The sequence below is a fragment of the Kogia breviceps genome, chromosome 1 (assembly GCF_026419965.1).
Source record: "Kogia breviceps isolate mKogBre1 chromosome 1, mKogBre1 haplotype 1, whole genome shotgun sequence".
NCBI lineage: Eukaryota > Metazoa > Chordata > Mammalia > Artiodactyla > Physeteridae > Kogia > Kogia breviceps.
In genome coordinates this window covers 200,711,560-200,738,736 of record NC_081310.1, presented here as the reverse complement: position 1 = coordinate 200,738,736, position 27,177 = coordinate 200,711,560, and the positions used below count along the sequence as shown (strand labels likewise).

Genomic DNA, 27,177 nt, shown 5'->3' with positions numbered 1-27,177 from the left:
GGTCGCTTGTGGGGGGGGGGGCGGTGACAGTCTCCCCCAGAACCGCGCCACTGGCCAGGGTCTCCTATCGGGGGAGCCCAGTCCTCTGTGGGGTAGACCCCGCCCCCTCCCCACCCCAAGGTTTTCTGCTCTGAGTTTTTATAGCCATGGCTTTGCCAGCTCACATCCTCTTGGAATGATTCATTCCTGGGCTTTCCTTCCCCACACCCATCTCCGTGAGGGCCGCCTCGGGTGGGCCAGGTTTAAGGCCATTTTAAATACAAATGGCAGCAGTGGCCCGGAGTGTCAGCCCCGTGTTCCTGCGGCCATGGCCCTGGCCTTCTTTAGACCGTGTAGGGCTGGGGCCGATTGGAACCAGGGGTTCAAGAGCCCGGGCAGGGCCGCTGGGAGCCCACTGGGGTCCGCCGCGGAGCCCTCTCCCGTCCTGCCCCAGCATCACCGGCCCCCGGGCAGCGAGGGAGAGCTGCTGGCGGGGGGCGGGGGGGTGGAGGCGTGGGGCCCAGGTGGGCGTGGAGAGCTCAGAGCCACCTTGCCGCCGGCTGCCATGCAGGCCCGTTCTACTGTCTTCTGTTTTCCAGCCAGTGACTCACGGAAAAGCCCGGGGCTTTCTCTGGCCTCTGCTCGGCCATCTCCAGCGTGGGGAGCAGGGCCGAGGCACGGATGGCCTCATGCTGGCCGTGGGAACTGGAACCGGAGACCGGGTGGTCCTTGTAGGCGTCTGAGCTCCCCTTGCCCTGACTCCTCAATGGGGCCATAAACCCAGCACTCGCTGCTCTTCTCGGAGCTGTAAGCAGGCTCCTGTGCTTTGCTTTGACCTACAGGAGGGCCTGGGTTGTGGCACCTGGGCCTCCGACTCTTCCACGCTCCTGGAGAAGATTTCCGGCCGCGCTCGGAGACGGGAACCTTCCCGCGTGGCTTTCTGGCCTGTGTCAGGATGGCGTTCGTGCATGGGCAGCGAACCGTCCTGGGGACCGCAGGGCTGCCGTGATCTCAGCCACTGGGCAGGAGGCTTCACGTGGGGAGGGGGCCCCCAAGGGACGTGAGCACCAGGTCCACATGCAGGGGCTCTGCTGGGGGCACACACACATGTGAGCGTCTGTGCACGCACGTGCTTTGGTGTGCGTGTGCAGGCCCGTGGACAGGCGGCCACGGGCCGTGTCTCTGTGGCCGGGTGGCACTGGGGACTCCCATCGCAGAGAGCACTGAAGAGCCCCTGCCCGGCCCGCCCGGGTCTCTGGAGGGAGGCACTGCGTCGGCGCGATCTCAGCTCTCAGGATTGCTTGATTGTGAGGCAGGCGAGGCAGGGCCTCGACCACCGGCTTGGCTGGCCTAGAGGGGTGGGAGCGGCGTGGCCAGGGCACCCCCGGGCCGCCCCGGGCCGCCTCCGCGCTGCTTTCAGTGCCTCTCTCAGCCGAGGGCCTCGTGACTCCACCTGGGCGCCCACGGTCCGGGGGGCTCACGTGGCCGGCCCTGCCCGGCTGAGCCCCGCTCGCCCTTTCTCCGCAGCCGGCCGCCTCTCTCACCCTAGCGGGGCTTCCTTTAGCGGTGCAGTGGAGGAGCGCAAGCCGTCCCCTCCTCTTGGTGCATGTGGGGTGCCGTGGCCAGCCCGGCCTGGCCCGGTGGTGGCTCTTTGTGTGGCCAGGCAGGTGACCCGACTGCAGGCTCAGCCCTCTGGGGTCTGGTTAATTACCTTCCTGCGGACACCGGCTTGGAAAGTCATTTCTCTGAAAACACATGGTGAGGGGGGCTCTGGGTCCGGCCCCCGCCTCCCCGCTGGTCCGGGCAGGGCTGGGGGAAGCAGGACGAGGTGCGGCCTCAGTGGGCCCCAGGCCTCGGCACGGAGGCTACGACTGCGGCGGCACGTTCCCTGGGGGCCCCCCTGCTCTGTGTCCTTTCTGCAGCCCCCAGGGCGGCGGGGCTGGGCAGCGTGCTGCGGCCGGGGTTCTGGGGCAGCGCAGCCAGGCTGGCAGGAACCCGAGCACCGGGACTGGGGAACACGGGGGACGGAGGGGGTGCCAGGGTTTCGTGCCTGCACAATGAGATTTTGATGACTGATCCTTTTCCTTAATGTAAGCCATGGAGTTAAGTGTTTGAAAATTGTTCCAGAAGCTGAGAAAGGCCTGCCCTCTGGTCACGCTGGATTGTCTCTTACTTAGCAGCTGACAGGCCCATCTGCAGGCCGTGGGGGAGGGCGAAGGCTGGGGGAGGGGTGCACCCCGCTCCCTGCAGCCCCCAGAGCTGCAGGAAGGAAGGACCCCTGCCCTGCCTGGTGGTCTCGGCTGCTGTCCGGTCTCTGGGGAGGGGAGCGGGGAGCCCACCTTCCTGGCTGGCAGCTCTGCCTGTCTGCCCTGGAATCTGAGCCCCACCAGACAGCGGTAGAGTCTCTCCCCGAGGGCTGGGGGACCTGGGGCGCGGCCCCCTCGCATGTGGGGCCCCATGCTGGGGAGGGGGGCGGCGGTGGCTGAAGCCGTCCATTGCCCATCCTTGGCTTGGGTCCACAGGTGCTTCTCTGAGCCTCTGTGGGAAGACGATGATAGGCCAGCCCCTGCCGCCGGGCTCTTATCAGTTCGCAGCTTGAAATCCAAGTAATTAAGGGGATGGATTAAATCTGTAGGATGTCTCCTCACTGGTCTCATATCATGTTGTTCCACAAATATCAAGTGTCCCCCCGCCCCGCCACCACTCACAGTCTGGCGGCCACCCCCCCCCCTCCCCGGGCGCTGGAAGGTTCGGGGATGCATCTGATGCGCTTGGGCTGCATTCAGGGGGCCGTTTTCCTTGTCCACCCCCAGCGGCCAGGAGATGGACAAAACATAAAGAAAGCTGAGGAGTGGGGTGCAATTCCGCAGGCCTAAGGGGCACCCACCCTGCCCGGGGTGTGGCCGGAGGATGGGACGGCCGGGAGCTGAAGGGCAGCTGGTGGCTTTGTTCCTCCCCGAGATCACCCCTGGTGCATATGCTTGTCCTTCACTTCTAGCGGGTGACCTCAAAGGGTCGTTGCCCCCCGGATGGCCAGGGTGAAGCTCCGACCTCTGACTGCTGGCCCCTCCCCTCGAGCCCTGCAGAGCCCAGGGAGGACGGGGTGGGCTGGGGCCTCTGAAGCCTCCAGTGGGAAGAGCCTAGGTAGGTGCTGGGGGCGGTCCAGGAGCGGAGGGCCCCGTGGGAGTGACCCCGGCGGGCAGAGCAGGGGACCCTGGGCAGCGGGCCGAGCCCGGGCCAGGAGCAAAGGGAGGTTGCGGCCCCAGAGACCGTTAGGGCCGACTTCCCACTTCTGCAGAGAGAACTCGTTCTGTGTTTAGATTAGAAACAGGATATAATAAACTTGTTAACATGTCAGAATCTCATGTTGGGACAACATAAGTGGGTGTTTTCTCCTCTTTCTTTCTGTTGTGCAGGAAAATGCTGCAATTAGTGCCCGGGCTCTGGAGGCCGGGCTGGGGGAGGGGGTGCAGGCTGTGAGCAGAGGGCAGTGGAGGACCCGGAGCCCGGCCTCCCGGTGAAGCCCGCCGGCCACAGGGCGGCCTCGGGCCTCCACGTGCTGGATTCAGCTGGCCTGAGCCCCAGAAGCCCACCCTCCCAGCAGGGCCCGGTGGTTACAGTAGCTCCGGCACCAGCATCTGCCCGTGAAAATGATCCTGGGAGCGGTGGGGAGACAACATTATTTGTTTTCTAAGAAAGACTCTTATTTTAAAAGCCTTATGTCCTGGAGGAAGGCAACATGGAGCTATTTTCAGGAATGGGCTCAGAAAAAGATCAGCTCTTAATTAAAACAAAACACAGTAAGATCAAGCCGTAACGCAGAGGCCCCCAACCGGAACAAAACCGTTTCTGTCGAGACCTGCGGGAATCGTGCGGCCGCCAGCCTTCAGGCCCTGATGCTTGGCCCAAGTGTGTCCCAGGTCCCGGCCGGGACCCGGGAGTCGGGGACAAAGGGTGGCAGTGAAGAATGGCCAGGGCGTGCAGAGAAACAGATGTGAGTCCGGACAGGAGGGGAGGATGGGCCTGGTTAGGGACACGGGGCAGGACCGAGGGCCGCCATGCAGCCTCGGGGGGAAGGTGGCCTGGCCTAGACGGCCGCCTGCAGCCCGGCCGGACGCAGCCGGCCCAGGGAAGGCGTCCCTTCAGCCAGGACCCTGTCCCCGAGGCTCTGGAGACCCTGGAATGCGAGGGCCGGGCGGGCTGTGAGGGGAGGGGGGGCTGCAGCCACGTCAATAACCTCGGTGATGTAGTGAGTGAAACATCGTGAAAAATGAAAGCAAATCCCTCTCTAATCTCCCCGAACAAAGGCCTTTCAGTGGGACCAGAGCAGGGCGGACGGTGGGTATCGCCAGATCTTTTATATTAAACGCGCACCCGGCGGAATATGGATTCTATTAGGGGAGCCCTGCTCACGGCGGGCCCCTTCCCTGCACATGCCGAGGAGGTCAGGGGCCCCACGGCGGCCAGGAGGGTGGCAGCACAGTCAGGACTCCCCCCTGCCCACCTTTTGCCCACCCACCTCTCCATCCAACGCGGGAAAAAGGAAAACAGGCCATCTGACTATTCCTCATCGACTCCCGATACCTTGGCCCCGAAACTCTCTTTGCAAAGCATCCTCTTTGTCTGATTGCACAGCCTCCCGTCCTTTCCTCCCCGAGGCGGTCAAATGTGGCTGCTGCGGGGAGTGAACCCCCAAAGGCACTGATCTGGGAAAATCCAGTGTCTGCAGGTTTTTTCGGGAGGCTCAGGTGTCCGGTCGGAGGAGGAGTCGGCTCTCCCACACCTTCAAGGAGCCTCGACCGCCCCTCGGAGGGACGGGCCCAGCCCCGGGCTCCTTGACAGTGCCGTGCACCTCGTGGAGGAGCGCCGGGCTTGGGCAGAGCCAACGTAGCTCACGTGCAGGCTGGGGAAAGAAAGGATCATTATACGAGTGAAAAAAATGAACCGTCTCAACCCAACAAATACCGCAGTCCTGCCTTCTTCCAGACTCTGACCCCCGCCACCAAAAACAGTCCAGGAAAGGAAATCAAATTTAGGGGTTTCCCTTACTGGCCAGAATTTTTAATTTAATAAGGGGTGGAGAGATGCCGCTGTATTTTATTTTATTTCTACTTTGAACAGGTTGAATCTTCCTGTAGGGGCTCTGGGAAGGCGGCTGCCGGCAATGAGAACCAGCCCCGGCCACGCAAATTCAAACCAGGCTCCCAGCCTCCCAGTGGCCCAGACGCTGAGCCAGGGAGGGCCCTCTGGAAGGAGGGGCGAGAGGAGTCCGAGGCCCGGGAGGGTGCAGGGTGGGCCGGGAGCTCCGGCAGTGAACCGCGCGAAGGAGCCATCCGTCCCTCTGGGCTACTTGCCGTCTTTGGTGCCACGGCCGAGACGTGGAGGAGGATCCACTCAGGTTTTGTGTGTCGGCTGTGGCCATAGCCGGACACAGTCAGGGGCTCCCCGTCTTTGCTGCCTCCCCCTCTGCGATTCCCAGCCCTGAATCGCTTACCGTGAAGCAGCTCGGAACCCTATCCCAGGTGCCGGGCACCTCCCCTCCCACGTGAGACCAGGGCCTGCGCAATGTCACCCGGCCGTGTCTGGGAGCCTGTCTGCCTACACCTGCAGGGGAGCCCGGGAGAGCTGGCGAGACGGCTGTAGGAGGCCGTCGTTGATGGGGGAGCTAAGGGCGGTGTGTCTCGAGGCCCCTGTCAAGTCTGTAAACCCCCGAGCGAGGTAGGAGGCCGAGGTAAAATGCTTTCCCCAGATGGGGGGGGAGAGCGCCTGGAGCCCACGGGGTCTTCCTGGAGGAGGCGCCACGCTGTGACTTGAACTCCCACCCTCCTCTTTACTGCCTTTCCCTTCAGAGAGCGGCGTCCGGCTCCTAGGTGACGTGGACGCGGCTAGAACCGGGGGGCAGCCTGTCCGGGCCCTGCTGTGTGCTCCCTGGAGGCCACGGGTCCAGTCAGTTCAGTTGGGATCTGGGAGAAGGGGGTGGTGAGATGTGGATTGAGTCGCTCTACCCCTCCTCGTGTGGGGGAGAGAAAAGGACTCACGTCCTTGTCAGGCTGAACGAGGCAGCGTCTGGGAGACGCTCACAGCCAGAGTCCCAGCCGCGGAGCCCCCACCGCACGGGTGGGCACGGCTCTGCCTCCTCAGGCTTCCCACAGGACTCTGTCTCTGCCATTGGTGCCCACGCTGGGAGTGGTCTCCCAGCCTCAGGTGTGAGACCCCAGACCCGTGGAGCTGGTGCAGGGGCCCTGGCAGGAAGCCCGATTTCTTCTGAGCCCTTGCAGCTTCTCTGCGTTGCTGTTGGCCTGGCTGGGCAAGTGGTGACCTTCGCCAGGGGCCATCTTCTCGAGTGACCTCTAAAGCGACCACTGTCCGCTAGCAGACAGTGGACCAGGCAGGACAGAGGCAGAGGCCACAGCAGGGCCCTTGGGCCAAGGCCGACCCCCTGGCTGTACCAGCAGCCGCCCGCCGCATTCCAGGCCCCGCCTGGCTGCTATGCCACTGGGCCATCCTGCCTGGCCCCCCGGCGGGGAAGGAGGAGTGAGGGCTTGGGTCTCTGACTGGCTTCCTGGCACCGCAGTGACCCTCTAGACCTCGGGAGGACATTAACAAGATGGTGGTGTCTAACCCACGCTGGCTGTTGTGCCCAGCCCGGGGGTCTGCGGCCCCTCCCCCGGGGCAGACCTGCAAGGAAGGAAGGAGCCCCGGAAGGAGGCAGTGCCACGCCCACACGCAGGCCAGCCACCCCACCCCAGCCTCCCCACCCCTGCCCCCCCTTCACCCCGACCCCTGCATCCCGACCCCTGCCTCCCCACCCTTCACCCCGACCCCTGCACCCCCACCCCAGCCTCCCCACCTCTGCCCCCCCACCCCTGCACCCCGACCCCTGCTGCCCCACCCCTGCCCCCCCTGCACCCCGACCCCTGCTGCCCCACCCCTGCACCCCCACCCCTGCACCCCGACCCCTGCCCCCCCACCCCAGCCTCCCCACCCCTGCACCCCGACCCCTGCCCCCCCACCCCTGCACCCCGACCCCTGCCCCCCCACCCCTGCACCCCGACCCCTGCTGCCCCACCCCAGCCTCCCCACCCCTGCACCCCCACCCCTGCACCCCGACCCCTGCACCCCACCCCAGCCTCCCCACCCCTGCACCCCCACCCCTGCACCCCCACCCCTGCACCCCCACCCCTGCACCCCGACCCCTGCCCCCCACCCCAGCCTCCCCACCCCTGTGCTCAGAGTTGCCAGTGTCCCCTCCCCCAGTCCCTTGGGTCCTTGGTGTTCTCTGTGGCTCTTTGTGGGCGTCTAGGAAAACCCCGCTCAGCAGACCCAAACCAAACGCAACCCGGCCGAGTTTCGCTGTGCCTGGCGGCTCCGGCATTTCGGCCTTGCTCACGTGCCTCAGCGGCCAAAGGCAGCAGGGCTTGTGATGGGAGCTTCCCGGCAGCGTACCTCCTCGGGAAGGCCCGTCCTCCCTTTGCCAGCAGGCTTCGGGGGCCTGGAATCTCTCGGGCCAGGTCAGGGCTCTTACTGCATAGCCCAGGCCTGGGGCTCTGGGCCTGAGAGCCCCCCAGAGCTGACCCGGAGGCCGGGCTCCGTGCCCCCTGACACGGGCGGAAGCGGGGGGTGGGCCCACCTCTGTGTTATATCTGGCTGGGAGCTGTTCAGCCCCCCAGGTCTCCTGTGACCCCCGAGGTCAGCACCATCAGCACCAGGTCACACGGGAAACTGAGGCCTCAGAGGTGAGGCCACTTGCTCCGGGCCGCTCAGCTGCTGCCTGGAGGCTCCAAAGGGCAGCGTGGCCGGCGCAGCAGGACGTGCACTCGGAAGATACGGACCCAGCGCTGCGCCGGCTGGCCCTCGAGAAGGTTTCGGGGAGCTGTGAATTTTGGGGGAGCCGTCATGCGGTCCCTGGGACCGGGCAGGGCTCTCAAGGGAAGGAGCCGGGGCTCCGGGCGCCTCTCCTTTGCTCTTCGCCCTGGCGAGTCCCGCATCTGTGCTCCGTCTGGTCGGCGTGAGGGGCGCTGACCCCTCCGTGCCGGGCCCCTCGAGCGAGCGAGGCACCCAGGGGAGGCGCGGCCCATGGTGCGGGGTCCCAGCTCTGGGGGCTCATTAAAGGCCGCGCTCCTTTGTGGGCCCCGAGCCTCAGGCCCGTTGCTGTCAGCGGGCTCTTACAGGCATAATGACAGGCATTACAAGCCCCGAGAGCAATTAACAGGCTGCTTAATTAGCAGGAGGAATTAGAGGTCTGAGTGGCTGATCTTCGCTTAAAGCCCGGGGAGCGGGCAGTTATCTGATTATGCATTGATCCCCGGCTCCCTCCTTAGGTCTCCTCGCCCCTCGCTGCAATCTGTGAATGTACAACTGTTTAAATATTCTCAACTGAACTGTCTCAATCAACTAGGGGAGAAAGGGGCCCATTGTGGCCTCCCTCTCCGGCCCAGCTCCTTCGGCCGGCAGAGGTGGTGGTAGGTCCCCGGGGCCTCATCCGGCCAGCCCGGCTGTGCCTGGGAACGGCCCAGCTGCCAGGGTGCGTCCTCCTCCGCCAGTCCCTCCCGGCTCCCAGTGGCTCAGTTCCTCCCTGTGCTGCGGGGCCTGCCCTAGTGGACCCATTGTACAGATGGATATGGTGAGGCCTGAGGGTCGGATGGCAGTTGCCCAGTGAGTGACAGGCCCGGTGACCTGCAGGCGGCATCCAGATTCTCTTGCCCTTGTGCAGGTGCCTTCAGAAACAAGTAGTTCTGGCACCTGGTGTGGCTTTGAGGTCCCCAGGTGGGCTTTGGGAGGCCAGGGGCGCTGGCTGATGCTCTGTGGGAGATGGAGGGCCGGGCGGGGGGCGGGAGCACAGGCAGACCAGTGGTCCCAGCCCCTGGGGCCTCGCGTGGAACCTATACTGTAGGGAAGATGCTTCCGGAGGGAGGGGAGGAGGGGAGGCTCCCAGCCCAGACTGGTGTTGGGAGTAGCACAAGCAAAGGTGCAGAGGCAGGGAGGTGCGAGGAACATTCCAGAAAGGCTCCTGATTCTGTGTGGCTGGCGCATGGGGTAGGGGCGGGGCACAGGTTCTCCGATGTCAGGCCCAGCACTTGCTTGCAGTCCCCAGATGCCCTCCCCGGGTGTTCTGGCAGACTTAGGAGGGCTGGGAGCTTGCTTCACCCAGGCTCGGCTGGGAAGCCCTGGGAAGCCCTGGAGCCGGAACGGGCAGGGCAGCGAGTGGTCCTGGACACGGCTGCCGGGATCCTGTGCCGACACCTTGGTCAGCCCAACCAGGCCTGGGGCTGGAGGCCGGTGGTGGGGATACGACGGCTGGGAGGCCAGCTTTAAAGGAAAAGGGAAAGGTCAGAGAGAAGAGATGGAGGGAGGGAGATAGGCCCGACGGCCTCTTGTTTTGCAAAACTCAAAATAGATTTCAGCACCGTGCTTTTTAAAGACAAATCTCTGAGCTCCTCTGCGATCCTTGCCTGACCCTCCCGGTTTCTGGCAAAGGGGAGCCTGCTACGATCTGGCATCGGGTGGTTTAAAATGCATAACAGCCGTGCACAAACTTGGCCAAAAGCTGATCTGTGCTGCTTTCTTGAACTTTGCTTTTCTTGTTTGCTACATCAGATATCATCTTACCCAGACGATGCCCTCGTGAGATAGATATCCCTCCCCACCCCTCAACTCTGTGGGTGCAGCCAATGCACTTCATTTTGCTGCTTGCAGGAGCCGTGGGTCTGCAGAGAAAGGATGCTGGTTACCAGCGTAGCGCAGCCCGGATTCCTGGGCACTTGGGGAATCCTTATCGGGCTCAGATGATTAGGCCCGGTTTCTGGTTTCGTTTTGGAAGACGTGCTGCTAAGCAAATATAGATGCTCCAGGCCACTGCACTACCTCTGTGTGCGAGACCCGGCCCTTTCTCCGCAGGGCAGGGGACGCTGGGACCTGGGTCAGGGCTGGCCGGCTCCCCTGGGCAGAAGCAGGCAGGTTTGCCTCTGTGAGTAGAAAGCAGTGGGGAAGTGGCCAGCAGACCCTGGTCCGGGGAGGCCTGTCAGGCCCGGCGGCTCACTTAGGAGCCCAGAAAGCTGGATGGGGTGGTCACGGGATTCTGTGCCGAGAGTCAGGCTCTGGACTTGGCCCTTGTCGGGAAGCTCCCGGCATCTGGGACGCTTCCCCCCGGCTTCCTGCCTAGATGGCTAATTCCTGCTGAACGGGCCGGTATGTTTCCATCCACTTCAGACGGTGCTTGAATCAGAGCCTCCTGTCCCCCTGGTCAGCCCCTCTGCTGAGGGATCAGCTCTGAGAAAGAGCCCTCCTGAGTGCTTGAACATAGAAAGAAAGATTGCTCTCCCTGCCACGTGTACTTGGCATTTGGTAGAAAAATTATCTTTAGCAAAAGGGAAGCAAAGGGCTTCCCTGGTGGCGCAGTGGTTGAAAGTCCGCCTGCCGATGCAGGGGACGCGGGTTCGTGCCCCGGTCCGGGAGGATCCCACGTGCCGCGGAGCGGCTGGGCCCGTGAGCCGTGGCCGCTGAGCCTGTGCGTCCGGAGCCTGTGCTCCGCAACGGGAGAGGCCACGACAGTGAGAGGCCCGCGTACGGCAAAAACAAAAACAAAACAAAACAAAAAAAAATCCCTCGAACTTCCAATAAAGATTCATAAAAAAAAAAAAAAAAAAAAGGGAAGCAAAGAGCATCCAGCGTGACAGGCAGCAATCTGTTTACAGCTCTCGACCCTGGGTGCCTTGTGCCGGAAAACTCTGGGGCCATGAAGTCCACTTCGGGTCCTGTTTTGTCGTAGGTAAAGCGGGCTTGAGACTAGTATGGGATTTGCCCCTTCACTCCTTTATGCTGGCAGTGAATCACACGGGCGGTCAGTTGGTGTTTTCTGGGCAGTGACAGCACCGGGCCGCCCAGGTTCCCGAGCTGGGCTCCACGGGAACGAGCTGGACAGACAGATGTCATGTTTGTCTGCAGTCCTGCCAGTGCCCTGCTGGGATTTAGGGTCTGCTTGGCCCCTGCCTGGCACCACTGTCACCAGCCTGATGTCCTGTCTGGAAAGTGGGAGGGCCGTGTGAAATGAGGGGAGGGTGACCAAGGGGGGGGCTGGTGGGGGGCGTCGTCACCGCTGCCCACTTCCTTCCTGGCGTGGGGGCCGTCTGCACGCCCTGATGGAGCAGCTGGGGGGCACCTGGGGTGTGTGCACGCGCACGCGTGTGCACCCTTGTGTATTGCGACCAGTGCAGAGGGCAGCAGGTTCAGAGCGCCCTTGCGTTTGAAACCCACGTGGACCCATCCTGATGCTCACGGGCAGAGCCAGGACCGGATGGGGGCCCAGGGGCCTTTGCGGCAGATTCCCATTCTCCCCGTGGCTGTGGGAGAGCCTGAGGACAGGGCCTGAGGGTGTCTGTGCCGCAGGCGGGGGTGGGGCGCTCCGTAGGCACTGGGTCCCAAACCCTGCAGAGCAGAAACTCTTGGAAGAGCAAAAGGATTTGGTTTAGACTTGCCCTGCCCCAAACTGACAAATTCTCTTCTCTCTGTTCCTCTCTCTGTGTGTCGTGTATGTGCATGTATGTACGCACGCATGTACAGCATACGCATGTAAATTTAGTTTATTCTATTCTATTACATATAATTTATTTAATATAATACATTACATCACAGTTACTGGCAGTTTTCTCCTGATGAGATAAGGATCCTCGTTCTATGAAGACGATAAAGGAAGAGAACACAAAGCAGGCCTGTGGAAGGACGGAGCCCAGCCTGGCCTCAGGGAGCCCCCGGTGCCCCTGACCTTAGGGCCGCGGGAGGGTCACAGCCATCTGCGCCCACCGAGGGCCGGCTGCGCTCGCGTGCAGAGGACCTGCTCCGGCAGAAGTGTCTCCAGAATGATTTGAAGAAAGATTGAAGGCGCTGAGGCCCCAGACGCACACCCACCGCTAAGTGGTCCCCTGGGTCCCGGGACGTGTGTCTGACCCCAGGGTCCCTGGGGCCTGTGGGCAGCCGGGCTCTCCCTGGAGGCCACGAGGGTCAGTCCACGCCCACCTGTGCCCCCATCCCCACACGCCCTTGGCAGGCCACGGACGAGCCCCCAAGGCAGCAGCAAGCCTCCGGGCTCCAGGAGGGGCGGGGCGGAGTCCTTGTGCCGTCAGAGCCCGGGCACTTGGTCAGCCTTGGAAACCGAGGCGCCTCTCTCCTCACGGCCACCTCAGCTGTGGACGGTACCCCAACGCCCCCACCGACTTAGTGGGCATGTCTGGGACTTGACACTCAACGTCCCCTCCTCTGCCCGCCCCCCCGGCCAGCCTTTCCCTTGGGGACCCTCAGCTTCAGCTTCTGAATTTTCAAGAGCTCATGACAGACAGATTTCACCTTCCGTCTGTCGGGAGCTGGGTACCTCTTCACTTGTGGCGCAGAACTTTTGTATATGTTATGTCAACTCGTGACTGTTGTGCACTTGGACCCCTCGGTCCCCTTCACACCGTCTCCCTCGCGTGAGATGATGCAGATCTTCTTGTTTGCTTCTTTCCGGCCCTTTCGTGGGTTCCCAGCGTATGTTGGGAACTTGCACCCGTGGGTCACCGTTCTGATGCGTGGCTCGAGGGACGGAGGGACGGAGGGAGGGAGGCGGCTGGTCCTGCTGGGAGGCAGCGAAGATGCTGTGACCCTCCAGGCTGCCCCCTGTTCAGTGCGTGGTTGACCCCGCTCTGTGTTCCCGCCTGTCTACACCCCACCTCGACATTCTCAGCTGTCTTATTTTTATTTGTACTCTCTTTGCGCCATATCTCGAATATTTGGATTCGTGAAAGAGCGAGGGTCCCCTTCTCTTTTAAACATCTATCGTCATTGTCAAGGTTTACATTCCCACCCCGCAACCGCGAGATAAACTTTGGAGTCATTTTTTTCAAGCTAAACAACAGAGATTTATTTTGTCATCTATTCCATTTTTAGGTTAACATTCAGGGGATAGAAAACTTTATGATTTTTAATCCTTCCCATTTAAGAACATGATATGTGTCTCCATTTAATCAAGTTTTTGTGTTTTTGTTCAAAAAAAGGTTTTCACAAAAATTTTGTCTTTTCGCTCATAGCCGTCTTAGCCCATTTCTCATTCAGTTTACTTCAAAGGATTTTTTCAGCGTGAAAATAAAATGTTTCTAAGTGAAATTAATTCAAATCCTTACACCCCCTCCGCTGACTCCAATGCAGAAAGTAAATGTAATGAGGCAATTCTAGAAACAATAAGCAAATGTTTCTGTGCCACTGGGGGAGTGCCGGCCCCCTGCCCCTTGGTCTGTGCCGGCTCCGTGAGGTCCGCTCCCCATCTGAGCGCCCGGGGGAGGTGGCTGCAGGCTGGGGCAGCTCCCAGCTCAGCAAGGGCCGAAAGATGACCTTGACCCTGAACTCTGTCCCAGTGACAGGGCTGCCCCGCGGTTCTGGGCCCCTCCGCCTTCCTCATGAGAGCGGAGGCCCACGTCCTAGATAAGCCTGTTAAATTAGCCCCATAATACTTAAAATGCTAGTCCGTTTAATATGTAAACAATGACAATTTTTTTTTCCAAAGGGTTTAGGGTTTAAATTAGTTTTTTTAAAAAACCCAATTACTGCCATTTAATTTGGAGGAGAGAGTTCTTTATGTGCTAATTATATAGTTGGGGATTGAGCAATCCAGGGCACAATGGGGCATTAAGGGCACTTTTTAAAGGTTTAAACTTATTTGTCAGCGTTTGGGGCTGGGTCTCTGCAGCGTGAGCAGCTTGGAAGGCGGGGCGCCGAGGAGGGCGAGGGCAATTTCGGAACTGGGACGAAGGGCGATGTGGCCACACAGCGGGGAGAAATGTGCGGTCGTTATAGCGTCTTATTATTTCGACGATGCTTACGAAACGTCAGAACCTGGACACGGGCCCTGGTCCCTGCCCAGATTCCTCTGGCCAGGAGACAAAGGAGAGGAGGCTGCTGGCTGGGGGGTGGACAGGAAGCCTGGGCCTGGTCAGAGCAGTGCCTTGGGCCCTAAGGGTCCAGCCCACAGAGGCCTTTCTGGAACTTTCCAGAGCCTTCCAGAGGAGGAGAGCACATGCTCCAAGAAGCAGATGGGCTGCATCCTGCATAGTTCACCACCTCAGACCCCAGATGCTGGGAAAGGGTGGGAGGGGGCTTCTCCACCTACTCCCATCACGACCCCCTGTCTTTCTGACGGATCTGGCTTCCCTGGAGCCAGCAGGAGGCCAGAACGTTCTGAGCCATCCTGTCCGTACTCTTACCACTTCCTAAGAGAGAGAGGAGGATTCATGTGAAACAGGACTTATCTTTGAAGCAAAGTGACCCTTTGGTCCCGCATTCTCTGAGGAGAGCCTGGTGGGACAGGTGGGAGCGCCAGCTTAAGAATTCCTTGCCTCCTGAAGGGACACGGGGTGGCTTTGGCAAGGCTGCCTGTGGCTCCTGCGTCTTGCAAACACAGATACTGTGCTCCTGCCCCCAATTTACGGAAAAACAGGCCTGTAATTAGCCCCGAGCAGTGTTTAACCGCCCCGGGAGGAGAGGCTGGGCCCTCAGACCTGCGGCAGGTGTGGCCTCATCGGTGATCCGAGCCCTCGTGCGTCTGACTGGTGGGTGGGCGGGTGGGTATGAGGCTCTGGCGTGGTGGCCACGCTCGTCCCCTCCCCACACAGAGCAGAGGGGACGTCCTGACTGGGCGTTGGAGGAGATGAAACACACCGGAATGCTTCGCGGGGCTGGCTCTCCTTGGCTCCTGGTACCGGGCCCTCGGGGGGGAGTAGCCAGGGCCTCCCCAGAGGAAGGCTTTGCTGGAGCTGACCTGGGGGATGGGGGTCCTCGCACTGAGCGCCTGTGGTCCCGAGCTGCTACCCCCAGCACCCGCCACTCCGGGCCCTCCCCTCGCCTTACCAAGTGCCCCCGGGAGACACCCGGCCATTGCGTTCGATCTCATGTGACTTCTACAGAACCCACAACACACGGAGTCGTTGGCTCCATTTTGCGGAAAGGGTAACGGCTCCCACGAAACCACTCGGCCAGTGATCTGCCATGCAGAACCCAGCCTCACGATGGGCCCCGGGCTGGTGCAGGGGCGGGAGATGCGTGTGTCCCAGGCCTGGCCCTTTGGAGCTGACGGCCGATGGGGAGGGAGGCCCATCCACAGCCTCTGCCCAAATAATGGGAATTGTGTGGGAAGGGCCAGGAGGCCAGCAGCGGGGGAGGAGATTGGCAGCCCAGAAGGTTCCCTGGGACATGGCACGCATCTTGATTCTTAAAGACGAGGACTTGGCTGGCAGAGGAGCTGCTGGCAGCCGGCAGGCGCGCCAGGCAGAGGGCCGGGAGGCGGGGACCACGCACCGGCGGTCGGGCCTGAGAGCGCAGCGCTATACGGGGCCCCCGGACAGGGCATGGGGGCGGGGGTCTCATCCGCGGCTGACGCCAACTACTAGGGCATCTCTGCCCGCACCGCGGGGGCCGGGGGTGGGGGGCAGGAAAAGAGCTGCACGCAGCCGCGCCTGGACCTAATTGGTCCAGGAAAGTCAGCATCGGCACCTAGAGTGTTCAAAACAGTGAAGATTAAACTTAAAGCGATTAGAACTTATTTTCTTTTTCAAGACATTAGCTGGTCAAAAATGACAAAAATGTCCTTAAGCCGCGATGGGGCAGAGGCAGCAAACAGGCGGCCTTTTGTTCGGTGGAGGGGCCGGCGGCGCAGCCCGCGCGGCGCACCCGGGACCCACCTTCCCTGGTGGAGGGAATCGGGTCGCATTAGCGGGGGATTAGACGGCCAAGCTGCCGGCCACCCATGGGCTGGGGCCTGGGGCCCCACGTCCTCACACCGGCCTCCTGCCAGGTCAGGGTGGGAGGGAGGATGGGCATCGTCCTGGCAGAGGTGGGCCGCCCATCTGTTTGGGGGGCTGCAGAGCACCCCAGAAACCGAGGAAGAGCCCCCAGGGCTCGGGCCCTGCTCTGCCCGGGAAGGAGGGTGAACCCGTGGGCCCCACGTTGACCTGGAGGACCCTGGGGGTCGGGCGCCAGACACGAGGGCCCCCAGCCTGCGTCCCCCCAGGGCGGGCCGGGAGCAGGTGGGGACCCTGGGGAGGGGCACCCGGGGGGAAGCGTGGGCCGGTGCGGCCCTTCCCTTGCGCCCAGCTCTTCCTGTCTCGCAGACACCATCCTCGGGCCCGACATTTTCTCAAGCAAAGAAAACACGAGCCCCCATTTCTTATCTGAGGGCAAACAATGAGATCGCGCCGCCGGGAAGGGGCTGTCACAGCACGTCCAGTGCGCCAGGGGCCCGAGCGGCCACGGCCAAGGCCAGCGGGGCCCAGCCTGGCAGGCTCTATGCTCCAGCCGCGCCCTCCCCCTCCACGCGGGCAGGTAACACGCCAGCTGTGAGCCCGGTAACCGGAGCACGCCTGACGCAACGTGCCCGGCGTGGCAGTGACAACTGAAGGGTCTCTTCCCCGGCCGCCTTCCGAGCGCTGGCCTTGTGGCCCCAGCACACCCCCGGGGCTCGGCGTAATTATAGGGTTGGGTTACCCCGAGAACCAGGTATTGGCATTGTTCCACCCTGAGGCAGACCCCCGCTGCCCCTTCCCTTCCCTTCCCCTCCCCTCCCCTCGCCTGGCTCTCTGGCTGGGTCCCCCGGGTGCCATCCCCCGGGACTCTCCTCAGTGTCCTCCAGTGGCCCAGGGAAGGCAGGGCCTGGGGAGGGGGCCCCAGGAGGACCTCCTGGGGTGCTGGGTGGTGAGCCTGGACAGTGAACACCAGGGCGGCGCCTCTCATTTAACAGCAGTTGAAATTAAACGTCCAGGTGCAACGAGCCTCTTTGGCCGGCGTTGTCCCCAGAGCCACAGGACACTGGCTGGGGCGGGGCTGGGCACAGAGGGGCTGCCCCTCCACCCAGGCTGGCAGACGGCAGGGAAGGTGGAGGCCCCGAGCGACACCCCCCGGGGATCACACACCATCCAGTGTCCTCACAGCGTGCAGGGAGCTCAGCCCCGGGGTCACCCATCTTACAGCCCGGAGGCGGAGGGCCGGGGAGACAGGGGGCGTTTCTCCGGGGACCAGAGTCTCCAGAGCGCTCGCTGCCGGGATTTGAACCGGGGCCTGGCCGTGTCCGGGGCCCCTGCCCCCCAGTGCCTTATGGTCACTGTTTCTATGGGCTGCAGAGTGAGCAGAAGCCGGTTCCTAGTTCTGGGCACCGTGATTGCTGTGTCCCTGTGTCCGCAAGGCTCTGATGGGCCAGCTCTGAGGGCCCCCGAGCAGTCCCAGGCCGTAGATGCTGGTTTCTTTGAGCAGCGGCTCCCGGTACTGGGTGTAGACAGAGGAACAGGCCTAGCAGGCGTTGCCTGCGCCCCCCTCGTCCCCACCTCCCACTGCCGGCAAACACACTGCTGTGTAGATGATTGCAGGCTCCTCGCCACCCAGCACGAGAGCCCCCTCTTTGGGGCAGACTGCAGTCCGTACCCCTTCCTGTCCTGTGATGGGTGATGGGGCAGCCCCAGTGCTTGGGATGCCGGAGACTCGTTTGCAGCCTTCACATTGGCCCAAGTCACCGAGGGGAGCTCTGGATCGGGGCAGAGGGAGGTCTCAGCCCTGGGACGGTTCTTCGCAGGGTTAGGTCATCAGGCAAATGGGGTGGATGGGAGGGCCGGCGGCAGGAGTCTTATCCCACTTTACAGATGAGGAAATTGAGTCAGAGAGAGGCCACCGGGCCGTGCAGGCAGGTGGCGTCCAGCCCTGGCCTGGGATGTGCAGATCAGACCTGGGACGGCCCCTGCTGCCGGCTGCTGCCAGGCCAGGCCTCCAGGGGCCGAGGGCAGGCCCGTATCTGCAGCAGCACCCTCGGGCGGCCCCCGGGCCCCTCTCCCCTCTCTCTGACCTCGCAGCCACCTGGCCCGAGAGCCAGCATGTGAGATGGGTCACACGGTGCAGATTTAGACGTGAGCCTGTCGTGAAGGGAGCGAGGAATGCAAAGCTGACCCCTCCCTCCCGCAAAGCCTCATCATGTGTGAGATAAGTTCTGGGGACAGTGGCGGCTGCCTGGAGGACGCTACCGGTGCTGTCCCCAGCCACCCAGGCCGAGTCCTTAGGATGTTTCTCTCAAAGATCCCAGAATGTTCTGGCAGTGAAGCCTCCTCCCGGGGTGCCTGGCCTGCTAGCCAGGGAGGTGCTAGGAGTCGAGTTGGGGTGGATGTGGAGGCCTGGAGGGCTCCCTGGAGGAGGTGGCTTCGTGTAGGTGGAGGAGGGTGGACACTTCCTGTGATGAACAAAGAAAGACTCGAGAAGGCTTCCTTCTCGAGTACATGAACCCTGAGTTCCCCTCTCACCTCCACACAGCAGCTGGGAATCAGCTTTCCTACAAAGTGGGTTCATGGAAATATCCCAGGTGCAGAAGAAAACGCTCTTCACAGAAGCCCCTGGAATTTTCCCATTGGGAGCACAGCCACCAGAAGCCCCCCCTGCTTGTCCAGTGTGGGCAGGGCCTGGTGGCTTCTGGGCTGAGATGTCTCAGGACACCCCTTGGGGGACGAGGGCCACTGGTCACGTGGACAGCAGGGAGGGTGGAGCCTAGTGGGAAAAGGGGGAAAACCCTAAACTTCTTTTCAAGTAATTTTGTGTGTCCCCCCCCAACCCCTATTCCATCTTCCCCGTCAGAGAACTGTGATCTGGGAGTTCGGGGAGGAAAAGGGTGAGGCCGCATCCATCCTGAGCTTTGTGTAAAATCCAAAGGACCTGCCGCAAGTTCGACATCATCTGACATTTAAGCTTTTTTCCATCCATCTCTTAGAGAATTGAAAGCCAAACCCATCAGTTAGCTACAAGAATGATTTGCTGAGCCAGCCTTGAGATGCTAGGTGCTGGGGCGACAGTCGGGCCGCCCGGTTGAGGTCGTGTCTGGGTCTGTGCTTGCCCTGTCCCCCAGGAAGGCCGGCTCGGACCCCGCGTCTGCCCCGAGTCAAGGCTGCACCCTCAGAGCCACGCGTGTTCTGGAGCCTCTGTCCTGTGTCCTCTTCAAGGTGCAGGCGGCAGCTTCAGCGTCTCCTTAGGGTGCCTGGGCCCATCCAGCCAACGAGCCGAAGCTCAGCCAGCCGGGTGTCGCCCTGGCACTTAGACCTGGCTGTGCGTCACCCTGGCACTTAGACCTGCGTAGGAGTCGGGGGCAACCAAGAGGGCCTGACCTCCTGTCACAGACCCGTCCTTTCAGAAAACGGAATCAGCCCCTGGGAGGTGGGAGAGACTCGGCGCGGAAAGCTCTGGAAAGTTCCGGAAAGTTCCAGAAGGCTTTTCTGCTCTGGCCCAGCAGGTGCCAGGGCACAGGCCTTCCAGCTACACATGGGGTGGGGTGGGGCACGTGGCCATCTGGTTACTCAGTTGGAAAATCTTGGGGGATGAGCTGGCTCCCCGGATTGGGGCTGGCTGGTGGATTTGGGACTTTTCTCCTTTTGCTGCTCTTTCGTCGTCCTTTTGTAGGGAGGAGGAGTGACGAGGGCCATCCCCTGCGCTGCCCTCTTACCTCCCCCTCGACTAGTTTTCCCGGTGCTGTGGGCGTTCAACTTTGACCTTTAGGATGAGATAATGGAGCTTCTGTTCTTGGGACAGCTTCGGAGCCGCTGCCCAGAGATGCAGTGTGTCTCCCGTGACTTATCCTGGCTGGTAAATCTAAACACAGCGCATTTGCACTTCTCTGCGTTTCCCATTTCGGAGGGGCTGGCCGGCCGACTGGCCGGGGGAGAGGGATGTCCTGTGCTCTCGCCCTGCCTGGCACCGTTGCTGCCCATCCTGAGTCCTGACCTCCTCAGGGAAACTCAGCACAAGGCACTCCTCACCACGCCCCCCTCACCCCCCCGCCCCCCGCACCAAGCCCATGCATTTCCGTGAGGACCCTGGAAGCACAGGGCTGCGCCGCCGCCCTCGGTGACCCTGGGGTGCGGGGACTGATGTTTAAATAATGAATCACCTGCCCCTTTGCCCAAAGCAGACAGCAGATTGATAGCAGACGACTCGCTTTGCAAATGCCGGTCACCCAGCCAGGAGAGCGAGGTGACACAGCAGTTAGCTGGTTATGGGGGGGAGGGCTCCAGCTGGGGCCCAGACCCGCCTGAACTGAACCCCTCCGGGGCGCAGTCCCGCAGTGCCACGTGCTGGGGGGCGCACAGGGGAGGGCCAGCCCGCAGTCGCCGTTAATCCACCATGGACAGTGGCCGGCGCGGTCAGCTGTCCTGCTGTGGTTCACCCTCTGTCTGCTGGGCTGTGATTCCTCGCGTTCTCGCGAGAGCGGAGAACTTTTTTAGAAACTGCCGCTCCGGTCCCCCCACCCCACCTCTGGTGCTAGTGCAGGAGCGGGAGCTGCTCCATCACAGAGAGAGCTCCTGGGCTGAGTGTGGTCGAGGTGGGGGGCCCGGGAACGCGGACACCGCCGGGGGCTCAGCAGGAAGCCTGCCAGGACGCCTGCACCTCCCACTCCTCATCCCCCGTCTCGGCCGTCCCCTCACACGTCCCCCAGGGGACCGTGCGCCCTGACCTTGAGCCCCCACGGTCCACCTTTAATGACGCCTGCCAGACACACGCGGGCTTCGGGTCCCCTCACTCGGCCTGCTGATGAGTCTCCCCCCGAAGAGGACTGTAGGTTCTGGCTTTTGACAAAGTCATTAGCGGGACGGGCGTTCAGAGCAGCGTGTTAGCAAGAGGCTCGGGAGGAGGTTATGTCTTTTATTTTAAAGCCGACATCGGCAGCACCCAAAGTGTCCCCCTCGGGCGGACCAGTCTCCGGATGGCGCTCCGGCCTTGTATCTTTGTTTAGGAACCTGGTTTTTATTAAATTTAATTGCTTCCTTTTCTGGCCTTAAATCAAGGGTGGCCTCAAAGCAGGGACAGCATCAATTTAATTTAATTACTCTGCACTGTGGCCTTCCGAGTAGCAACGTGGCTACCGGGGGCTCCCACTGGGCCCCCAGTTCAGGATGAGCCCAGCAGCCTCGGGAGGGCACAGGCCAAGGGTCTGGGCTCGGACCCCAATCTCTCCGACCCCCACCCGTCTCAGCTGAGGACGGGCCCCCGACCACCGTTCTCACTCACTTATTGGTGTGTTTATTTTTCATTTGCCATTAAAACCACGTCGGCTCTCTAACTTAGGGGCAATTCATTAAGGGCCATTTATCTTGTGCAGCGATATTTCACCAGCACAGCCCAGCTCAGCGCTGTAAAAACGAGCCAGCGTGGACACTCGTGGCCTCGAAGCAGCGCGTGGGGCACGCTGGCTGCCCCGCATGGTGGGTCGTAGGGGGGGACCACAGCCGAGCACCCCCTCCCTGCATCCCGAGCCCCGCAGCCCATCTGGTGCCCCCGCCTCAGTTTCCGGAGCACGCGGGCGGCTCTCCGATGGGCTTGGCCTGAGCGAGGCTGCGTCCGACATCCATCACCTCAGAGAAAGCCTCGCTGCCGTGGAGGCACCGGCCGGGCAGGCGGCCCCAGCCTGCGACACCACACGGGCTTTTACTCCCGATTTTCACCCCTCTCCCCCAACGTGGAAATCCGGCGACAAAGGCGGCCTCGGAGGCCGGCACGTTTTATGAACCATCGGGGATGGCGAGAGAGCACGGCACGATTGGTCCCTGCAGGCTGGGCTCCCCGGAACTCCAAGCAAAAACACTGGGAATTATTAAGATGATTTGTTAAATAATAGAAAATGTTTTTCATTTCCCAGTTTCCAGCTCTTGCTAAAACCATCCTCCAGCTGCCTGCTTCTCATTCCTTAATATTTAGACTTATGGGCCAATCTGAGGGTATTTCCTCTTTCTGCCATGATTAATGCTTCCATGAAACAATGTCATCACAAGTCACCTACCTACCCTGTCAGCCTGGCATCAATCTCGCGGGGCTGGGTGGTAATTTACGACTGGTGCTGGCAATTTGCAAACCTAATGGAGAGGAGGGGATGAGGACCCGCCCCCAGCTCTGTCTGCAGCCTCGTCACGGCCCCCCCATTAGCAGAACAAATGGTGCAGAGACCAGACATCATCTCCAAGGCTCGATAAATATTTTATCAGCCATAATGGAAATTGTCAAATTGATCTAATTGTACAATACGTTATCAGTGAGATATCAAAGCAGGGCCTGGCCTCTCCCCGGACCCTCCTGCCCGCCCTCCCCCCGCCCCCGCCCCCGGCTGCCTGCCGGGGATGTGAGTGAGGGAGTGGAGGGTGGCTCCCGACAAGGCGTAAATAATACACTGGCCACTGCGGCCCTTTCAGGGGATGATAAATTTTGTGGAAATAAATAGCCTTATTCTGTTGTGCTTTGCCAGTCCTGATCTTTGAGGGCCGGAGGGAAACAGAGAAATAGAGAAGGAGGAAGACAGAGACGGTGGGACGCATCAGAACTTTCCTGAGACTCAGATCCGTTGCCACCCTCTTAGCTTCGTGGTGGTGACAGCACTTGAAATTGGTCGCGCTGTGGCCGAGCAAGGACCTGGCCTGGCCCAGGCGTCCTGTGGCGGAGGTTTGTGTCGCTGTGGAAGGGGACTTTTCTCCTGGCCCCCAGGAGCCGGTGGCCCTTGCGTCCAACTAGGGCAAGTGCCTCCTTACATTTGGAGTCACACTGTGCATTTGCCGCCGTGGGGACAGACACCATGCCTTGAGCCAAACGCAAACCTCCAGCCTGTAGGAGCGGGGAGCGCATTGTAAGACAAAGCTCGGGAGAAACCGAAAGTCTTGGCATCCCCCGCCCCCGCGTCCCCGGCGCATTCACGGGTCTGGTCCTCCAGGAAGGGGTGGGGAGGGGCTCGGGCGGGTGGTGGCCAGGCGTCTTTCACAGCCAGGCAAGACCTTTTGATTTCTAGAACAAACAGCGATGTCTTAGACCTGGAGCGCATTTACAAAATCGAGTGAAAACATCTGTGAACAAGCTCGGGACTTGCTGCCCGGCTGAGCGTGGGAGCCCTGCCCCGGGCGCTGGGGTGAGTGCCGGCCAGGTCAGCTTCGGCCACAGTTCTGCCCACGTCCTTTATCTCACTTTCAAAATCGCATCTGGGTCTCGCGGATGCCCAGGAGGAGGGCGTGTTCTCAGCAGCAGCAGCAGACGTTCGAAGGCCGTAGCTAAAACTCGTGTGGTCCTCAGCTGGCCTGGGCATCAGGACAGACAGCCTGTGCGTCGTGTGTGTGTGTGTGGGGGGGGGGGGTTCCCGGAGCCGGTGCCCCCGAGCCGCACGCGCCCCCGAGAGTGGGCGTTTACCTCTGTACGCGGCACCAACACGGGGGACCGGGACGTTCACATAATTACCTGCCAGCAGAGCGGCAGCAAAGGTTTGCGGGCAAAGCGCTTCGTCGGCCGGGCCCGGGGAGTCTCCGCGGGCGAGGGGTAACCTGGCATCACGCGCCCCCGGCCAGCCCCCGGGCTTCCTCGGCGGCACCCCGATCCATCGGTAGCAGCTTTTCCGTTAGGGAATCCTAAACATTTGCTCAGACGCAGGCTCCGGCTATGTTTCTCATTAGATCACACGGGGGCTGGTGAACACGGGGACACACGCCCACACGCAGAAGCCTGCACTCTGTCTTTTCGGCCGCCTGTCTTTTTAAATAAAAGCCAAAAGAGAGCGTGCGTCGCTGTATCGGGGCCTTGCCAGGCCACGTGGCTGGTTCGAGGCCCCTCCAGGACGGGGCGGAGGGGGACCCCTCGGCCCGAGCGCCCTGGTCTCACCGGCTGTTCAGGCGAGGCTCACAGGGAGTGCCGGGCTGCGGGGCAGAGGGGACGTGGGTCTGCCCGCCGTCGGGGCGTCAGGACGGGCAGCAGCGCCGGCTTCCCCGCTGCCCGTGCGAGCCCGGCTCTCCACCTGTCTCTCCTCCTCATAGAAGAAAAGGACAACAGTGTTTGAAACCATTTGGGATTCTCTTTTCTGAACAGTGAGGCTCAGGGCAAGGGCTGAGCGCCCTGAGTCTGAAACCAGCGTGCGGGGCAGCGTCTGCGGCTCGGAGCGTGGGAGGGTCGGGCAGTCCAGGGTCCTCACCGCAGACACTCAGGCAGCCTTTCTAGGGGGAGGGGTTCTCCCCTGCTGGTGTCGAAGACGACCGCTTCCCCTCCTGGCGTGCCAGGGCCCCTCCCTCGGCGCTGCAGGCCTCTGTGCCCGCCGCGCTCCCGGGCGACGGGCCCCTCGTACCGCCTGTGCCCCGTCACCGTGGGAGGGATGCCCCCGGGCCCTGGAGGCTGGTTCTACCTCCGCGGGACCAGCAGGCGAGGCCCAGCCGCCACTGCCCACAGAGGAAGGTGCTGGGGCCCCAGGATGTGGGCAGCTGAGTCCGTGAGAGGGAGCGTGAGATCCGGCCTGCAGACGGGCACCGGCCGTCGGTGGGGTCAGCCTGGGCCGACGAGGCCTCCCTGGCGGGTGCAGCCCTGGGACCAGCTTCTCCTGTCTTGGGGTCCTCGTTGCTGAGAAGGGACACCAGCCCTGCCCCACGATTCTCGTTCACTTGAGATGCTCATCCGTTTCCAGCCTGTGAGGCCAGACACAGCGGCGGCCGGGCCAGACCGAGACCTCCAGGGGAGGCCTGCGGGGGAAGCCGGGCAGGTGGCCCAGGGGACGGAGGCTCCAAGCAGGATGGTTATAGGAGGCCTGAGGCCCTGCCCTATAGTTTGCATCTTAGTAGAATACGAATGTATTATTGAGCGATAAGAAGGAGCGAATAAGCAAATGAATGGAAGGGATGCAGCTATTCTCAATATGAGTTGCGGATTCTTTCCTGAGAGCTGACTTTGATTGTGAGGATTAAGGCCTTAGTTTTTAGAGCTGAATAATATTCCATCGGTACCCTACCCCACCCAGGCGGCTGCGGTGACCTCCCCGCTGACAAACGGGGGAGCCGAGCCCCCTTCCCCAGCGGGGCTTGGCAACCTGTCCGAGGCCAAGACTCGGGACCCGCCTGGGGCCGCTCCCAGCAAAGGGCACCCCCTTTCCCCCAAATTTTGTGAGTTCCAGGACGCCCCGGGGCCAGAAGGTCAAGGCAGGACGTGTCTGAGTCACCTGGGTCAGGTGTCTGTTCTCTCCATCCACCAGGTGGAGGCAGATGAACCCCCGTCCGGGGCAGGGACGGCCGGCAGGTGACCCCGAGAGTCCTCTCACCTGGCTGCCATCTCGAGAAAGGAGAAGCTCTCCCACTTGTCCTGGGGGGACCCAGAGGCCTCTGCCCCAGAGACATCCGTGGAGCAGACCCCTGGGACCCCGATGCCACCTGGCCCGCCGTCCAGGGAGCTCCTCCCCAGGTCTCCTCGCCCCTCCCCGAGGTCACCCTAATCCAGCCACGTCCAGGGCTCCCTTCCTCCGGGCAGCAGAGTCGAGTAATCCAAACTCCTGCGCAAAGCACGACACTCGCCAGCCCCTCCCCAGGTGTCACTGGTAGTGTCTGCGTGGTCAAGGGCCGAGGCTGGAGGGGGCTGCACCCCTGCGCCCCGCACATCCTGCCTCTCCTGATCTCTCACCCCCACCCTCCAGGAAAGAGACCTTGCCTGCAAGCAGCGGGCAGGGGCCTCCAGCTCACCAGACCAGGTCCCGGCCATGTGGCGAGGTCCTTCCAACCCACCAGGGCTCCCGGTCACTGTGTTAAGGAAGTGCGACGGGTCTAGCCAGGGTCCGGTTAATGGTCTGCTTTGTCCGAGCAAGCCCTGGCCCCCTATCGCCCAACGCGTGGGCAGCCCTGTCCCCCAGAGGTCAGGCAGCCCCTGGGTCAGGAAGGAGGGGACCACCACCTCGGGGGGGTCCCATGGCCTCCCGGCTGGGACTGGACCTCCCAAGGCCTCTGAGGATCGGGGATGCAGGCTTCTTTTTTATTTTCTTTTTCAAATTCTTTTCCCAATTAGGTTATTACAGAATATTGAGCAGAGTTCCCCGTGCTATGTAGTAGGTCCTTGTTGGTGATCTATTGTAAATATAGCGGTGTGTACAGGTCAGTCCCAAACTCCCTAACTGTCCCTCCCCCCACCCATCCCCCCTGGTAACCATAAGTTGGTTCTCCAAGCCTGTGGGTCTGTTTCTGTTTTGTAAATAAGTTCCTTTGTATCATTTTGTTTTTAAGATTCCTCATATAAGCAATATCATACGACATTTCTCTTTCTCTGTCTGACTTACTTCACTCGGTATGATAATCTCTAGGTCTCTAGGTCCATGGGATGCGGGCTTCTGCAGGACAGGGTTTGTTGGTGGGGAAAACATTCAGACGCCCCCTCCCCCCGCCCCCGGCACGTGCACTGCGGCGTCAGGATTCTGACGGTTCCCGCGCACCTGGGATCAACCACACCCCCTCACGTGCTCTGGCAGAGATGGGGCTCCGCTGACCAGGGAGTGAGCATCGACTTTGTACTGCGAGGGCCTCTCGGCTGGCGCCCCCCAAGCTCTGAGAAGGGCAGACCATCGGGGGGACAGTCAGCCCACCGTATCCTCAGCTTCTGCATCCGCTGATTCGACCAGCCAAGGGCTGAAAATACTTGAGAACAAGATCCTGGGAAGTTCCAAAGGGAAAAACTGGACTCTGTGGCTCTGGCACCTGTCGCCGTGGCATTTACATCATATTGCTATTAAGTATTAGAAGTAACCTAGCAGTGATTTAAAGTGTACGGGAGGATGTGCATGGGTTATGTGTAAATACTATGCCGTTTTAGATAAGGAACTGGGGCCTCCAAGGATTTGGGTATCGGCGGGGGTCGTGGAACCAACCCCCTTCCGTTTCTGAGGGACGATGTAAAGCATTTAAGAATCCTACTGGAAACGGTTTATACGAATGACGTGCTTTAAAACTGGTGTGAAGTCTGCGGTCAAGGGTGGCACGTGTGGGGGGCTGTATACATGTGCTTGAGTACTTGTGTGTGCGTGGCGTGGTCACTTCTAAGCAGTGAGGTGAGGGCGCCTCCTCATGCTGGATAATCCCGGGCCCGGAGAAGGAAGGGCAAGCTGTGGGCCTTGGTGTGCGACGTGCTGTCCCCGGTCCCACTCACGTCTCTGCTGTCCCCCCGCTTGCTGGCCAGCAGTCGGACTCAGGAAGACTTGGAAACGCCGACGCCTTCGTGACCCCGCTTTGCACCGCGGTGCCGGCCCAGGCGAGGCTAGGGCTGAGCTGAGGCCATACAGGCCAGGGGCTGCCCGTGTGCCCCTTCCTCTCCGGTTACTGCTCTTTTCCTGTCTTCTCCTCCTTGAGCAGCGGGCTCCAGGGGCTGGCCTCCATCACCGCGGCCCTGCGGTGTCCTAGT

The 27,177-nt window shown here is 61.6% G+C and overlaps 1 protein-coding gene across 2 annotated transcripts in view; it reads left to right on the top strand.

Annotated features, from left to right (window-relative positions):
- Window positions 1–27,177, top strand: part of PRDM16 (PR/SET domain 16) — a 328,213-nt gene that overhangs the window by 46,343 nt on the left and 254,693 nt on the right. The gene's annotated exons all lie outside the window — the stretch shown is intronic.